Below are 18,038 nucleotides of genomic sequence, written 5' to 3'. Positions count from 1 at the left end.
CAAGCAATAACACAGCGTTTTCCTCTTCTCTGTGCACCCCTCATGAGACTCTAGTGAAGTATGGAATTATGAATGTGGTTTTAGTGGTCAAGAGCATTTTGGAGCCATCAGACTTTTTGACTGACAATATAATATGCTATTAAATTCCTGAACTGAGGATAATTTCTGATTTTTCTCTGAAGATAATTAACCAAACTGTTTTGTAAATATAGATGTCTGTAATGAGCAGAGAAATCTTCCTCCTAAATAAGTAAGGAAGTATTAGCTATTTTGAAAGTACTTTTAGTAATTGTCTTACCTAATTTAGTAACTGAGCAATATTTTCATTCAATGAAAATAATGTTTCACAGTTTCAACTGTTTTCCTATCAGAGAAAAAATGAGTAGTTTAAGAAGTGCAACACCAAAAAAAATTGTCAAAAAATATTATTTTATCCCAGTTTACTATTTCAATGTATTAAATAGAAACTAACCTTCAGCTATGTAAAAGCTTTAAACAAGAGTACTTACAGTACCTTAGAAGGACAATAAGCAACTATCTGTTTTCCTATCTGCGTGGGTAAACAGAAGTCCAACAAAGAATAGGTTTAAAAACTAAGAAAGTTAAGGACAGATCGTGAAACAACTCAGTCACCTCTGTTCCCTCACAGGAATTCAAAGCAAATAATAACCCTACACATATTGCAGAGGAAACAGTACTTACCTCTGAATCTAAATAAATAAAAAATATCAGACCTAAGAATCAAGCTTTCTTGGTACTGCAAGAATGAACAACAGAAGATGATGCATTTTTTTAATTATTATTATTTAATCAAGGCTGAACAAAATGTAAAGCAAAAAGCTAGATTAAGCATGGTGGCAAAGTGTAGAAAACTGAACAGTGCTGAGCTTTGATCTTGAAGAAGTATAGAATTTATGGGCTTGGTTTCCCTCATCTATATTGTGCAGTTTTGCAGACTGTCTCCTTTCCTTATCAACATTTCTTTGATATAATTTTACAATACAGATTCACTGCACTTCCTTTTTCCAAGAATTAGGAGTTCAGATTCAAATTTCAATCACCAATTTTTTTGAAAAGAACTTAGGTATAGCATTGACAGCTATATTCTGCAAATTCTCATTGCATACTATGCCATCATCACTCTTTGTGATGTGCCTGATTATAGTAATAACTAATAGCTTCCATAAAATTGCACAGTAATTTGGATAATCTATTCATGCTTCAAAATGATGTAAGGAATGGAAAAGCTGTTATCCACTGTATGGACTACAACGTCTTCAGGTTTTTTGCATGGATTCATTCTTTTTCCTCTTACTCATTTGTCTTCAATAGTAAAACTATTGAAGACAATACTCTCAAACTTCATAAAAATTGTAATATCAGGTTTCAAATTTTGGAGGTGCTATAATTTAAAAATCTTCTTGTCCTTAAACTTCTAAAGTGCAGAATAATATAACTTTAAAAAGAATAAAATAATCTGTTGACAAAAAGTAAAATAAAAAGGAAAATAATTTTTCAGATGTTTCAGACCAGACGGTGGAATATAAGTGCATATTGCCTAAGTCATAAGCAGAGAAATTCCATTCATCTAAGTGTAACAATCCTTAGAAATTTCCCCAACTGTAAAGAAAAAATATCTCCTGTATATTTTTTCACCACACTACTTCCATAATATACTCTGATGTGCAATGGGGACAGTCTAAATTAAGCATATACTCTATATGCTTATTTCGGTGTTGCTTTGTGTCTTGTTTGATCTTGTTTTTAGTAGAAGACAATAAAAACTTTTAAAATTGGACCCTTCCACAATACATTACACTAAAAACTGTAGAAATAAGGGTGGTGGAAAGCCTGAAAAAATAGCCAGTATGCTCATGTCTCAATCATGCTTCTATCTGAAAATTTCATTTTAATTTCCCTTCTCCATTTTAATGAAAGCAAGCATGAGAGTGAAATCTGAATTGTCTGGAGATCAAAGGAAACTTTGAAATGATCATATCTGTTTCATTTACACAAGAGAAGAGTGAGAATGCAAAATTTACTGTCTTCTGAAATTTAATGCAAGTAACAACTGAATGAAGACAAAAAACACGTTGAGGGGATTAGTCTCTTTTCCTTTGTTTGAAGCCAAGAAAAAGAATAATCGCTTGAACATAAAATAACCATCCAATACATAAGTTGATTCACTAGAGAAGTAAATCATGTGTTTAAATTTAAGATATAGAGTTAGCATGTTTATTGATTTGAAATCTGAAAAACTTTAACCACTTACTCAGTAAAGCTTGTTTGATAAGCATCAATCATTATTTTTTTTTTAATTTAAAAGAGAGGTGGCTTTGTTGGTTAAAAAAAAACTCAAACCACCTCCAATAGATATTTATGTCTAAAATTTAGTTAAATTATCGTGTTTGGTTCAATTTTTTACTTGAAAAAAAGTTCACTATAATGAGCTTGTCATCTTCACAATTCTCAGAAAAGCTTAAATAAAAAAGTAATTAAATAGTGCCCCGCTTAAAAAAGACCATTTGCAATTCATGAAGTGTAGCCTTTTGGGGTGCTGGGCTGTAATTAATTTAAATGCACTGTGTGTGAACTTCAGTAATAATTCCTAGAATAAAATGCTTTGTTCCAAAACTTTATGTAACATCTGTCATCTGTTTCCTTTAAAAGAACAGAATCTGTGGCATTTAAGCATTCCGTTTAATACACTAAGCATTAGCATCTTATCTAAAATTCCTTAAAAAGTTCGTAACTTTTCCAGAATTTTCCAGTATTATACCCAAACAGTTTCCATTTCATGCAATGTTAGCAGTAGCAGAAACGTTGGATGTCAAGATCTCACTGCAAATAAATACTGCATTCGTCCTCAATCATAATTGTTACCAGGAATGAGCAAGGCATTACAAATGTAACATAATGGCTTTTCTGATTATCATAAAGTTAAAAAAATCTGAAACCAATTGAAGTCATATTTTTAAAAGCACAGGAACTATGTACAAAGTTTATTTTTATTAATAAAACTTTATTAGTAGCTGTATAAATATATTTTTAAGGCACAGTAATGAACTCCTCCTTGTATTTATGCTAGAGGCTTGGTCATTCAAATTCTGCTGGAGATGAGAGAGAGGCAAGCAGGCTCATTCTGTCACATGAAGAGGACACCCAAGCACGTGGTCTGGAAGGGAGTCTTGGCAGGTGTTGGCAGTTCCCTTGATCTTGATGTAGCTGAGAATGAAATAAACAGTGCCACTCCCCCAGCACCCAGACTAAATTAGCTATCCTGATTATTTACTGGAACAGTCGCTGGTATGCTTTCATCCCAAACTGAAAATCACTTTCCAAACAATTCCTGGACAGGAACAAGTGCAAGTCATTAACCTTTTCCAATACACAATTTGTAGTGATTTTGATTTGGGATGGCAAGATAATTTAACAGTATTGTGTGCTGAATATTACCAGTTAGTGTCAGTACCAGAGAATAGTTTAAGAATTGTTTAGTTTACTAGTATATAGAGAGCCAGGAAAAAAATGGAGTATCCTACAGATCTTCCCTTAATTTAGAAACAGTTATTAATTTAATAATGCTATTCATTTACCTTTTAAGTCATATTTTATTTTTTCTACTACAGGTTTCTTTTTATATCAACAAAAATTCTTAAATTCTTCACATCACATTGGATATGTGGACCATTTTTTTTTTTACTTAGGAAAGTTATTCTGTACCTGGCCACTTTCAGTACTGCTATCTCTGCTTATAAATCTCAAGTTGGGCACCTATTTATTTTTTATCTATAATTAAGATATAAACATAATTAAGATTAGCTAAAATTCACTTAATCACCTCAAGTGTGTCAAGATTTGTAAAAGACAAACAATTTTAATTTCTTAACTGTCATTCAGGGAAAAGAAAATTGCCAAGCAGAATTTATGAAATGGCCTAGGCTGGGTGAGGAAAAGCATTTCACTCATCCAGACACTCTCACACAAACACCCATGCACCAGTTACTGTTGCAGGTGACTGACACCTGCTCCAGTGACCACAGCAGCGGGTCAGCCCAGCCCAGCCCAGCCTGGGGAAATGTGACTCTCATTCCCACCAGTCTCTGAGTCGGGCTCTGGGCAGGGTTCAGCACCAACATCTTGAGTCCTCAGCTTCTGTGCGTGTTGCAGGGTGGTATGACAGTATGTGATTGTGTGGCTTTATAACCAGGCACCAGAAAGGTGATCAACCAAATCTCTCCATGAGGATATCATGGATTACCTCCTTGCTTCACTGCCCTATCATCCACTTTTCACTCAGATTTTCACTAAGCAAGATCATAACACCTAGATTTTGTCAAGAGAGCGGAAAAATTTAACAGAAAGAAACTTTACCTTTTGGCCTATTTTTATCTTCTCCAATGATTATTGGGTTTTTTATTCCTTATAATAATAATAACAATAACAGATAGACTGAAAATAGGATGATTAGCATGAAAATCAGTGTTGAATACTTGGTTTAAAATTTGTTTTATTTGGAAACACTCTTTCCAAAGCTTTTGAATATGTCTTTCAAAAAACAGCCTGGCACTTGACTGCTTTTCTTTCCATCCCTTAAGCATGAAAGCTTGCTTGATATTTCTTTTAAAAACTATGAATCAGAGTATTGCTCAGAATTGAAAAGCAGTTCTTTCCAGAGGAACTTTAATTCATAGAATTTTGGTAGATTAGATTTTTCTGTATCACTTACATTTAATGTAATTAACAGTTAGATAGTTACTTTAAGCTAAGTAGAGATTATATCTGGAAAAGCCTTTTGTAAGGCAAGAGAAAAATCCAAAATATTTCTATTATCTATTTAGATGTAATATAAATATAATGAACTTTAGTAAGGGACATAGAAGGGAAGAAAGGCACAATTGATATACACCATTGTTCCTTGCATGCTAACTCTTTTAGACTCAAAATCTTGTTATGGACAAGAAGTGGAACAGACCTCATATATGAACTCAAGAATTTTTCGTTGATTTAAATGAAGTGTAACTGACATGTAATAAATTTAGTAAGAGTAGTCCAGTTATGGTGATACTACAAAGGGCATGTGGGAAGAGACAGTGGATATTCCTCTAAGGATATGTGATCAAAGGCAGTTTAAATGCAAAAAAGTGATAATAAGAAAAGGAGGAAACCATAAATGAGAACATATAGGGACACAAATCTTACTGACCAAGGATAAGTGAGGCAGTAATAGGCACTAAGAACCAATCCTGCTCAGTCACACTAGCTGAATTGCATGTGGAATTAGGGAACAATTATTTCAGTAGGATTAACTGATTGAGTACCCTGTCAAATGGGATACTGTGGAAAAGGGGGAAGCCATAAACAAAACATACAGACACAAAACTGGCAATCAAACATGATGGAGACAAACACAAGAAACTAACATCCTCAGTCACATGAATCGATGGGCTATCAAGGTACTACAGGCCAACCAGGACTTTGCAACTAATAAGGAGGGTCCAGGGTATTGGAATTTGTCAGTGTGGCTGTGCTAACTGAGGAGACAATGTGCAGGGCAAGGCAGAAAATGTTTTAAAAAAAGGCTGGTCTCATGTAAAACATGAACAGTCAGTACACCTGTCTGGCTGAGCTCTCTGCCTGATCACTGCAGTCTGCCCTGTCTTTTTCTATAATTTTTTAACCCTTTCTCTATGTAATCTCACCCTGTATCCCATGTGTAACCGTTACAAGGACTCAGTGCCGGCTGTTGGCCTAGTCAGCTAGTAGATTTGGAGCTAGCTGTTAGAGTCAGACTAAGAATATAGGTGTCCCCAGCCTGTGGTGCCAGCAACTGGAGTGAGCACGGGTCTCAGCTGTAAGCAGACACAGGCACCCAGTGTTAAGGGAAGGTGATCACTGAGGACAAAATGGAAAATAGGAAGAAAAGTTTATAAAAGATCATGTGTAGAATGGGTTCCATCAGTGCACTCGTCTGTCTGGGATTCAGGTGGTCAGGGTCTACATTGGTGCTCAGGGGAATTACAAATGTGTGTGTGCTGCACTAGTGACCTCCTTCCTTTGCCAGCCCAAGAGTAGGAGGGAATGTGGCTGTCTGAGCTTCTGTCTGATGTGGAGAAAGGCTGAGAGAGTTGGAGCTGTTCAACCTGGAGCAGAGAACGTTTTGGGAAGACCTTATTTCATCTCTATTGTTTGGACAATGCTCTCAGGCATGTGACTCTTGGGCATGGTTCTGTGCAGGACCAGGAGCTGGACTTGATGATCCTTGTGGGTCCCTTCTAACTTGGCATATTCTGTGATTCTGTGATTCTTGTAAGAAAGATGGAGACAGACTTTCTAGTAAGACATGCAGTGACAGGACAAGGAGGAAGGGTTTTAAGCTTAAAGAGGCTAGGTTGAGAAAGGACATAAGGAGGAAAATTTTATATGCTGAGGGTGGTGAAACACTGGAACAGGTTGCCCAGGTAAGTTGTGGATACCCCATCACTGGAAGTGTTCAAAGTCAGAGTGGATCTAGTGAAAGATGTCCTTGCCTATTTAATAGGGTTTGAACTGGGTGATCTTTAAAGCCTCTTCCAACCCAAATAATTTTATGACTTCACGCAATAACATCGTTGCCACTATATTAACAAATATCATGGTAGAAAAAGAGCAGCAAAGCCTTGAAAATTCAACCAATCCTATATTTTAATAAACTAACTGTGAGATCTAACATAGCCTAAGCACTACTGATATCAAGCTTGCTTCTTTAAAAAACAGTTACTGTGCAACTTACAGTGGAGGTGACTTGGTAAGTACAGTAATAGATAAGTGTGGAGTCATTAAGCCAAGCCATGAGTCCCACATTTATCTATTAGTATGATCTTGATTAAAGCTGAAACAAAAATATTTATTTGTAATTTACATAAATTAATACATTTCCTGATGAAATAAGTTGTTAGTCATGAAGATTTGGTGATTTTTTTTCTATTTCTCTAATTTTGTAAGAGATATCTTGACAATAATAAATCTCAGAATCCTTACATACAAGATGTCATTAATAGAATAGGAAGATAATCTTATCTGAACAATTACAAACAAAAGTTAATTTGCTTGGGTTTTTGTTTTGGGGTTTTTTTTGTAAAATTTGGTGAGGTACAATGGCCCTTGACTGCAAAAAAAATCCTCCAAAACCTCTAAAAAATTCAACAGGAAAAAGGATTTGTGTAAGTTGTAAGAAATAGAAATTGTAGAAACAAAACCCAACTTCCTATATTTTATCTGTATTTCAGAAACTTTGCTATTTATAAAAATGATGATATAATAGTTCCTTTCATAATGGCTTTTGGCTCTGTATTGGCTTGTGAATCAATATTTTGTCAGAATCTAAACATATGAGTAATTTTCTAATGAGAACTGTCTCCTTAAATGGAATAAATTTACCACAGATGTAACTTCTATTTAAGTAGGACGCAAAGAGATAAAAGTGAATTCAGACCCTTTTCTGTCTCCTCTAATATCATATATGCTAAGTATGTAGTATGAAAGGATTGAGGATCTGTGTTATGAAAATTAGCATTTCACAAAAGATTAAAGTTCTTATATAAGTAGAAGCTTACAAAAACCACCTCCAACCACCAGAACTATTTAACATACAGCCATAAGGAATACGCATTGACAAACAGATCTGAAGTACTCCATGCATTTTTAAGCTTTTCAAGATTTCCTACCACCTTTGTAATGCAAATCCTGTATCATGTGATCTATTCAGCATTGGTGAGGCTGCACCTAGAGTACTGGAGTCCACTTCTGAGCTCTCCAGTACAAAAGAGATATGGCCTTACTGGAGAGAGTCCAGCCCAGAGCCACAAAGATGATTAAGGAACAGGAGCATCTGTCCCATGAAGGGAGGCTGAAACCTAGGACTATTCAGTCTGAAGAAGATAAGAGAAGGCTTAGGGGAGATCTGTATAAACACTAAACACTTATGGGATGTAATGAAGACAAGGAAGCCCAACTTTTTTCAGTGGTGCCCACTGACAGGACAAGAGGCAATGTGCAAAAGTTTAAAGAGTTGAAATTCCATCTGAACTTAACACTTTTTTACTATGTGGGTGCTTAAACACAAGTGTTACAAGTTGCTCAGAGAGGTTGTGGACTCTATATTCTTGGAGATAGTAAAAACCCAACTGGACATGATCCTGAGCAACATTCCGTAGCTGACTCCACTCAAACAGGGGATGGGAGTAGATGTTCTCCAGAGGTCCCCATTGTGTTGCTGTGTGATTGTGTGATCTCTCTATTGGAATTAAATTACAATAGAGGTTTTGATGAAGTAACTAACACAAGTGAGAGCAGAGACAAATCAGAGACAAATGATAGTAAAATCATACACCTCTTAGCTCCTGGGGAAAAAAAACCCACAAATAACTCTGTCTTATTCTTTGTATTGGACTAATAAGGGTTTGATATAATAAAAAAGATATTGTAACCCTCTGACAATGATAAACTGGTAATTGCTATTTTTAAAAAAAGCCACATGTATAGTGCTGTTTATAAGTAATCTGTATTAGAGACACAAAACAATTGCTATGAGAAGTCTACAGTGTAAAAATGATGCAGAAATTCTATGAACAAAGGCAGCTTATGAATTTCTGACACTGTATAAAAGATGTAGGCAGCCTGTACATTCACTTAGGGTGTAATTCCCTCTGTGAAATGTCATCAGAAACCTATAAAGCATTTAGTTCCATCTTACAGTCTATTTGAAGTGTTTAAATTGGACTTCAAGACTGTCTGTGCATCAATCTGATGATCTTTGCCAGAACACAGGGCCTGATCAACAGGCTGACTTCTGTACCCAGCAAAGTGATTTAATGGAGCTCAGCATAGATCCAGAGACATATATTACAGATGTAACAACCTGAGTGAATCATGGACATATTCTTCTGAAAAAGTAAAATTCTCACAGACTACCTCATTCCTGAAATTCTGGATAGACTTCTAATGGAGACTATATTTTCCTGAATTCATTATAAAGGTAACAATAAAAATCTGTCACTTACTGATTTCAATAGGTAACATAATCTATATTTATGTAATGTGGCAAATATTTCTGATAGTCAAATGGTATTTTTTTTATTAAGAATAATACTCACATTTCCTAACTGTGAGAGATACCATATCTCATCTTTTGGAACAAAAAATATTAAATATTCTTACATTAGCATCACAGAATAATCAGAAATTTTTCCTGAAGAATTCTTCCTAAGAATCTGTGGGAAAGCAAAGAAGCAGGAAAATTTCCTTTTCTGTACTTTTTGTTTTGGACTTGTTTGTTTCTTTATTTTTAATTAAATATAGGTTGGGGATTTTATCTGTGTCTTTATTGTGCTGCAATTATTCTTCCTTTCTGTGTGGAATTTCTGTGAAGAACCACTCTTCACCCAAATAAAGTTCAGGGACAATTGGTGCTAAATGTAAAAAGCAATGTTAATACATTTCCCCTCCACCACTACCACTCCAAAGGTCATTAAAATGGAAGAGAAGAGAGGATTATTTTCTATTCCAAGCAACAGACTGGAGGTAATGAGACCATCTCATTTCTATATGCAATGGATTGTTTAGGAAATGATTCAACCTTCATGAGAAGGAAAAGCATGAGGAAGTATAAGCTTGCATACATGATACAACTTAAGGGGCAGGATAGAGGATTAGTGACATGGTTTTAATGATAGACTTGTCAGTGTTAGGTCAACAGTTAGATTTGATGATCTGAAAGATTTTTTCCAACCTAAATGATTTGATGATTCTTTAATTCTGTATGCCATATGACTTCATAGGTCTGTGTATCTGTCTACTGTATATATGCAGTTTAAAAGACTTAAGTTGTGACTGGGAGAGAAGAGTTAGTCTTCTCTTCATTATTGATTTATTGCAGGGTCAAATTCTAAAGCAAAATGTTTCGACATTGGATGTATATCTAGAGCTAAATTAGTAGATCAAAGTACGAATATCTCAAAATTTTGATACATAGAAAGTGAAAGCAGACAAAGTAAGCACTCAACACTCCAGAAAGAAGGGATACCATCCAGAGGGACCGTGACAGGCTTGAAAGGTGGGTCTGTGTGAACATCATGAGGTTTGTTAAGGCCAGGTGCAAGGTCCTGCATATGGGTCAGGACAATCCCAAGCACAAATACAGGCTGAGTGGAGAAGTTATTGAGAGTAGCCCTGAGGAGAAGAACTTGGGGATGTTGGTGGATGAGAAGCTCAACATAGAATCATAGAATGTTAAGGGGTTGGAATTGACCTTAAAGATCATCTAGTCTCAAACCCCCTGTGTCATGGACAGTGATATCTCTCACTAGACCATGTTGCTCAAGGCCTTATTTAACCTCTCTTTGAACATTGCCAGGTTTGGGACATCTACAACCTCCCTGGGCAACCTGTTGCAGCGTCTCACCACCCTCACAGTAAAAAATTTCTTCCTAATATCTAACCTAAATTTCCCCTCTTTACATTTGTACAAAGTATTCCTTGTCGTATCACTGCAGTTCCTAACAAAGAGTCCCTCTATGGTTTCTGTGTAGACCTCCTTCAGGTACTTGAAGGTTGATATGGGGTTTCCATGCAACCTTTTCTTCTCCAGGCTTAACAGCTCCAACTTTCTCAGCCTGAATATGACCCATTAATGTGCACCTGCAGACCGAAAAGCCAACTGTATTGTGGGCTACATCAAAAGAAGCATGGCTAGTACATTGAGGGGGGTGATTCTGCTCCTCTACTCTGCTATTTTGAGACTCCAATGGGAGCACTGCATCCAGCTCTGGGGTCCAAAAAATAACAAACATGGACCTTTTGGAGTGAGCCCTGAGGAGGGCCGTGAAGATGATCAGAGAAATGGAACACCTCTCCTATGAAGATAGGCTGAGAGAGTTGGGGTTATTCAGCCTAGAGAAGAGAAGGTTCCAGGACACCTTCTAGCAGCCTTCCAGTACCTAAAGGTGGCCTACAAGAAGGATGGAGAGAGACTTTTTACAAGGGCTTGTAGTGATAAGACAAAGGGAAGTGGCTTCAAACTGAAAGAGGGTAGGTTTAGATTACGTATTAGGGGGTGATAAGACAGAGGGGGTGATAAGACAGTGGAACAGGTTGCCCAGAGAAGCTGTGGATACGCCATCCCTGGTAGTGTTCAAGGCCAGGTTGGATGGGACTTTGAGCAACCTGGTCTAGTGGAAGGTGTCCCTGCCCATGGCAAGGAGACTGGAACTAGATGATCTTTAAGGTCCCTCGCACCTCAAACCATTCTATGATTCTAATGACCTTCAATTTAAATATCCGCAGAACAGAAGTAATTGCTTGCCTTTTCCTGTCCCCCATATTTATAGTACAACCAAACACTTATCTGTGTCGAGAAAAGATCTATGTAATTGCAAAATGTTATATTTTTCCTCTTGATGACACTTATTAAATAACTCAGACTAGTGTACCTTCACTTTTCAAGCAAATATACGTGCAAATAAATGTAGCATAAATTTTCTGCATCTGTGTATACGATGAAACCCTTAAGGATCAATATGCAATAAATTAAAGAATCATTATGCAATATTTTTGCATCAAATTAAGGTACAGATGTCCCTTAGAAGAAAAACAGCATTGTGTACTCTGTTTACCAGGACCATTTCTGTTGGATAACTTGCTTTTCTCTTTTTCCCAAATTGTCTTCCCTCTGTAGAACTGTTTTATCTAACCTCTTGTCCCAGTCTGCAAGGTAGTTCCTCAAGTACATAACATTTCTTGGGTTTTAAAATTATTTTTCATTGGATTTAGTCAATTCTTCTACCAGAAATAATTAATTAGGTAATTTTATTAAAGCCATTACAAAGCACCAATAAATTTTCCAGTCCTCGTTATTTCAGAAAAAAAACATTCCAACAAAATCAAAAGATGTCAAAACACATCTATTCACTTCTCTATTCAGTTTGGCAACATCTGGCTCAGCAAAATAGCTCTTCAGACACTGGTGAGTGCATTGTGTATGAGGTCTATTTAGTTGCCTGAGCACAGGCAAGTATCTAAGTGAGATGTCACAGCTGGCTTTAGGTCTGCCCCACAAAGACAGGGTCATTTATGCCTGGTAACACAACTGCTAGATCTAGTTGAATGAATCAGATATGCTCATGTGTCTCAAATGGCAGTAGGTGCATCTGTTCTGAATCAATTAGGCAACTGATCTGAATCCTGTGCTCATGCATGCATGTAAATGTACATGTATATAGCCTGGATCTGAACTTCTGAACTGTACACCCCTAAATTCAGTTGGATGACTCTAGAGTCTAATTCCAGATAAAATTTTCTTGTAAAACTAAAATGCCTAAACTCTGAGTTTACCTATGAAATTTGCATCAATCATATGTAAAACCAGATTAAATGATGGTACGTCCTAGATGTAGTCCAAAGTTGTTAGGAAGAAGTGTGATAATGATATCTGGAAAAAAGTTAAAGTGCTTTGTAACATTAATGTTGTGTAGTTCTAAAAGAATCTTAAAATCCAATTTTATACTTCAGTAGGAATAAGTCAAGTCCTAATTTGATCCTAGTCCATTAGATTCTGCAGTTCGTTAGAAGTATGTTTCCTTGACATAGGAGCCACTCATTCTAAGCTCTTTTCTTAGTCACTGGCAAGAAATAGATATTTGTTCAAATATAAGTATCTAAAATAGGTCAGCTGAATCAGACCCTCTTAGTGCCTGTTTTGTCCATTGATTACATGAGAGTTTTACATGACTGGTTCAGATAAAGATTCTGTGCTGTGGACATCTATTAGGTGCAATTAATTCACTCTGCCAATTTATATTTGTTTGATGAGAATAATACTTCACTAAGAAGCTGAGTTCTATAAGCAGAAAAGGTCTATGGCAGATTTTGGAACTTTTAGGATGTCCTCCCAAGTTCCTTAAAATGATCATCTTATTTCATGAGGATCAGCACGGCCAAGTCAGATATGGCGACGTGCTTTCTGAGCCCTTTCTAATAACCAATGGTGTGAAACAAGGCTGTGTTCTTGCACCAACCCTATTCACAATCTATTTCAGCATGATGCTCCAAAGGGCCACGGCAGACCTCGATGAAGAAGATGGTATCTACATTCGTTATCGCACCGATGGAAGTCTATTCAATCTAAGGCGACTGAAGGCCCACACTAAGACCTTAAACCGTCTTGTCCGGGAGCTGCTTTATGCTGATGATGCCACCCTTGTTGCCCACACAGAAGCAGCTCTGCAGCATTTAATATCCTACTTTGCAGATGCTGGTGAGCTCTTTGGGCTGGAAGTCAGCTTAAAGAAGACAGAAGTTCTCTATCAACCTGCGCCTCAGGAAGTCTTCCATCATCCCCATATCACCATTGACCAATCAGAGCTCAAATCGGTCCAGCAGTTTAATTACCTAGGTAGCCTCATCTCCTCAGATGGTAAGATTGACGGAGAGATAGACAACAGGTTGGCAAAGGCATATAGTGCTTTTGGAAAACTCCATAAAAGAGTTTGGTGAAATAAACACTTGAAGAAAAGTACAAAGATCAGTGTTTACAGAGCCATAGTGCTGTCTACTCTTTTATATGGATCCAAATCAGGGGTCATCTACTGCTACCACCTGCGACTCTCAGAACGCTTCCATCAACACTGTCTCCATACAATCCTAAATATCCACTGGTCAGATTATGTGACTGATACGTCTGTTCTAGAACAAGCAGCAGTTACGAGTATTGAGACCATGTTGCTGAGAACACAGCTGCGCTGGGCAGGACACGTCTCAAGGATGAAGGACCACTGCCTCCCTAAGATCTTGCTTTATGGTGAACTTGCCACCGGCTGCCGTAAGAGAGGAGCCCCAAGAGAAGATACAAGGACTCCCTGAAACAACATCTCAGCCTTGGCCATATTGACCAACACAACTGGTCTACTCTGGCCTCCAATCGGGAGGTCTGGAGACACACCATCTATAATGCTGCTGCTTTCTTTGAGAATGCACGCAGGATCACTCTCAAGGAGAAAAGACAACACAGAAAGAATCGTGTCTTGCCGATATCACCTAAGGAGTCTTTTTGCTGTGCCTTTTGCAACCAGTCTTGTCTATCTCGTATTGGCCTCTTTAGCCACCAGCGTGCCTGTAGCAAATGTGGGTAGAGCCCTTCCCAAATCTTCATTCGCGAAGCCTAGCCATGATGAAGAACCTGAGTTAATATTTTCCTTTTAGAAACTCAAAAGAAATGGAAATCAAATGGTGTTATTATTTACCTTTTGAGAATTTTTAGTTCAACATAGCAATAAGTGAAGAGGCTTTTTTAATAAAACTGAAGGGAAATATTTTGATGTATGAATGAAATTCTACCTCCCAATACCAGACTCTGTTAAAAGGTGTTAATTTGGGGGGGGGGGGAGGAGGGAAATAACAGAAGCTTCATTCCAGCAGTCCAGCAATCTATGGAATTGTGTTTAATTACTTTTGATATGATTCTAATGATCTACGATAAAAATTTGTTCTTTGGTGATACTAATATGAGTTATGTGTAACTCAACAAGCAGCTCTGGTGCCAACATAATGCACAGAGGAGCAGACTAGCATGTGCATTTTGGGGGAGTCCCAAACTGGAGAAAACTTAGACGAACAGAGAGAGCTGCCTGGAGCCTGAAGCTTGCAAGACAGTGGCTGATGGAACTTGTCAGGGACAGGAGTAGTGGTGGCAAACACCCCTACCCTCAATAAAAGAAGCCTCTGGGTATCCCTACTGGTATTTTCAGGAGTGCTGAGAACAGAATGGGCAACCGGAGTGTAGAACATCAGCAGGAGCATGGAGTGGCAGTTCACATGGAAGAAGCTGGCACAAGAAGAATGTGCAGGAAGAGGACTGTAGCTTTGCCAGTTCAACCAGGGAGCAGTGGCATACAACTGCCAGAAGGCCATGTCAGGCACAGCTGCCCAGAGAGAGTTCCCCTGAAAACATGTTGCCACCCTGGTATCAGATGCAGGTTGTGCTCTGCTCTTACACCAGTACCTGATGGTAGCAGCTTGAGAGATGTGCCCAAGTACAGGAACTCCTCTGCTTAGTGACAGAGCTTTGGAAGAAGGAGTGTAGTTTGAGAAGCCCCAGGGTGTATGAGGGAGAGATTGAAACTGCACTGGGATACAACTGGAATCGCACTCTACCTTTCTTAGGGCAGGTCTAACAGGCAGACAGGACACATAATATGGAGGATTCCCTATCCTCTCCCCACCTGGCTGAATGTGGAGACTTAAAGGTGTAGGAGGCAATGGGAACAAGATCCTGCCTGGCACATCAGGTGCATCTCCTCTGTACTGCCCCACCTTCCCAGGTGCCCTGGCAAGCAGAACCAATGACTAAGATTATGGTTCATCACAGTTGGAGGCATCTCCAAGGTTAAGTCAGTCCAGGCCCTGTGTCAAAAATGCTTTGATAAAGCAAAAAATATGGTTCATTGTCATAGGAGACTGTCTTCTAAGGCCAGTCACATGCAGCCCAGACACATATCTTACAGAAGTTAAACATGTAAAGACAAAGCTTCCTGCACTGGTACAGCCTCCAGATTATTAGTTTTTCAGATAGGCAAAAATGATGAAGTAACAACAAGTCCAAGGGTAATGGGTTTATGAAAGGCAGGCCCTGCTTGACTAATTTGATCTCATTCTATGAGGAATGACCCCCTCAGTGGATGAATGAAAGACTGTGGGTGTGGTTTACCTGAACTTTAGTAAAACCTTTGACACTGATTCCCACAGCATTCTCCTGGAGAAACCAGCTTCTCATGGCTTAGATGTGTGTACTCTTCAGTAGTAGAAAAACTTCCTGGATGGCTGTCCCAGAGAGTGGTGTTGAATGCAGTCTCATCCAGCTGGCAACCCGTCACAACAATCCCACACAACACTACAGACTTGGGAAGAGCAACTGGAAGGATGCCCATCAATAAAGAACCTGGGGGTGCTATTTGACAGCCATTAAACATGAGCCAGGAGTGTGTCCAGGTGACTAAGAAGACCGAGGGCATCCTGGCTTGTATCTGAAACAGTGTGACCAGAAGTACCAGGCCAGCGATCGTTCCCCTCAGCACTGGTGAAGCTGCACCTCGAATCCTGTGTTCAGTTTTGGACCCCTCATTACAAGAAAGACATTGAGGTGCTTGAGCCTGTCCAGAGGAAAGCAAGGAAGCTGGACATGAGTCCAGAACACAAATCTTATGAAGAATAGTTGATGGAACTGGTAATATTTAATCTGGAGACAAGGAGGCTTAGGGAAGAGAGATCTTATCATTTTCTATAACTACGTGAAAGGAGATTGTGAAAAGGTGAGTGCTGGTCTCTTTTCCCAAGTAACAAGTGATAGGGCAAGATGAAATGGTCTCAAGTTGCACAGGGGAGATAGGTTGGATATTTGGAAAAATTTCTTCATAAGAACAGGCTTCCCAGGGAAGTGGTTGACTCTTCATCCCTGAAAGTATTTAAAAGACGTGTAGATGTGGGGTATGAGATGTTGGAAAGCAGTGCTGCAGAAAAGGACCTGGAGGTTCTGTTTAATGGCAAGTTGAATACGAGTCAGCAGTGCCCTGGCAGCCACAAAGGCCAACTGTGTCCTGGGGGCATCAGGCAAAGCATCACCAGCTGGTCAAGGGAGGGGATTGTCCTGCTCTGCTCTGCACTGATGCAGCCTCACCTTGAATATTGTGTGCAGTTTTGGGTACTGCAATATAAGAAAGACATTAAGTTCTTAGTGAGCTTCCAAAGGAGGGAATGAAGATGGCGAAGGGCCTTGAGGGGAAGCCGTATGAGAAGAGGCTGAGATCACTTGGTGTGTTCAGTCTGGAGAAGAGGAGACTGACGGGAGACCTCATTGCAGTCTACAACTTCCTCATGAGGGGAAGAGGAGGGGCAGACACTGATCTCTTCTCTGTGGTGACCAGTGACAGGACCTGAGGGAATGGCCTGAAGTTGTGTTAAGGGAGGTTTAGTTTGGATACTAGAAAAAGGTTTTTCACCCAGAGTGGTTGGGCACTGGAACAGTCTCCCCATGGAGGTCACAGCACCAAGCCTGAGAGAGTTCAAGAAGCACTGGATTATACTCTCAGGCCCATGGTGTGACACTTGGGAGGGATCATGTGCAGGGCTGAGGGTTGGACTCGATGATACTTGTGGGTCCCTTCCAACTCCACATATTCCATGATTATGTGAACTTGATAATGGAGTGGGGCTATGAATCTTGGGACCTTGTACATTTCAGTGTCAGCAACTTGAGAGATCTGGGGATCTGGAAGCAACTACTGGGTCGATTGAATGTCTACAATTTATAATGTGTACAAATATCTGTATATGTATAGGTATTCTGTCAGCAGACTTCAACCTTGTTCAGTAGAGAGGAGACACCTATGAGCCCATCCACGCTTGTATGAGTGCTGGTTTTTTTGTCTCTTCTGATCGATGTGGTTAGTCATGTGTACGTGTATTGTGTGTGTATTCATGCATGTGCGCTTATCAAGAATTTGTGCTCACCCTTGCCACTGGCTGAACCTGGGGACAAATAGCAGTTTCATGCTCATCAGGCTACTGGATTCAGCAACCTCTCACACTTGTACTGTTGATGTTGTCAAAAACCATCTTTTTTTATACAACCTTCTTTCCCTCACTGCCTCACTTTTGACTGCAGTGAAAAGTGGGGAATATGACAAACCATATGTCTGATTCCAGGGTTTATTTATTGTGTGCATCATCAAGATTTCTAAATTAAATCTACAAAAGCAGGTCATGAGTTGAATACTATTTAGTTAATTCATCAATTGAGTACAATATCTGACTAGAGAATATAATTTTGTGTATTGAAGTGGCCCCAAAATAAAATCATGTGAAAACCCTCACAATATTTTTTCTCATGCCCACAGAATGCTGTTTCTCTCCAGAAATTCCATAAACAGTGAGGCTGTTCTGCAGAGAGCTTACTGCCTCTGGCATGCCCATGTTTGTCATTGGGATCCAGTGAAGTGAACTGGAAGAGG

The sequence above is a fragment of the Pipra filicauda genome, unplaced genomic scaffold (assembly GCF_003945595.2).
Source record: "Pipra filicauda isolate LSUMZ 115617 unplaced genomic scaffold, ASM394559v2 scaffold24_size8852520_pilon, whole genome shotgun sequence".
In the NCBI taxonomy this organism is placed as follows: domain Eukaryota; kingdom Metazoa; phylum Chordata; class Aves; order Passeriformes; family Pipridae; genus Pipra; species Pipra filicauda.
This window is presented reverse-complemented; position numbering follows the sequence as displayed.